At 6.4% G+C, this 608-nt stretch overlaps 1 protein-coding gene across 1 annotated transcript in view; it reads left to right on the top strand.

Moving 5' to 3' along the window:
* LOC119585985 overlaps positions 1–608 on the top strand; it is a gene marked incomplete in the record, with an annotated part of 24,623 nt that overhangs the window by 2,450 nt on the left and 21,565 nt on the right.

Below are 608 nucleotides of genomic sequence, written 5' to 3'. Positions count from 1 at the left end.
TTTAAATATTTTATGTCTTCTTCTACAAAAAAACGTTTTTATTATTAGTAATTATTACAAATTTTATATCTAAAAACCATAAAATGGGAAAATAAAACAAATATACAAAAATAAAAAAAAATTTTTAAAAAAAAAAATTTTTTAAAGAAAAAATAAAAATTATAAAAAATAAAAAAAAAAAATAATAATATATAAAATATAAAAAATAATTTTAAACCCAAACAAAAATATAAAAATAATATATAATATAAAATAATAAAATATAAGTTTTATATATAAAAAAAAAAATATTTTTAAAATAAATAATTTTAAAAATAAATATTAAAAAAAAAATAAAAAAAAGTATATAATAAAAAAAAGATATAATATATATAATATAATATATTTTTAAAATATATAAAAAAAAATATATATATATAATAATATATATAATTAAATTGATATAAGTATAAATATATTAATATAAATTTTTATAAGTATTTATAAATATATATATATATTATTGATAATTTTGTAATATTAAAGATTAATATATATATATTATATATATGATATATTTATAAAATTTTAATTTTAATATTAATATATAATATTTTACCACACACCAC

Source organism: Penaeus monodon, chromosome 20 (assembly GCF_015228065.2).
Source record: "Penaeus monodon isolate SGIC_2016 chromosome 20, NSTDA_Pmon_1, whole genome shotgun sequence".
In the NCBI taxonomy this organism is placed as follows: Eukaryota; Metazoa; Arthropoda; class Malacostraca; order Decapoda; family Penaeidae; genus Penaeus; species Penaeus monodon.
Note: the sequence above shows the minus strand (reverse complement) of the source record. Positions and strands in the feature narration are given on the sequence as shown.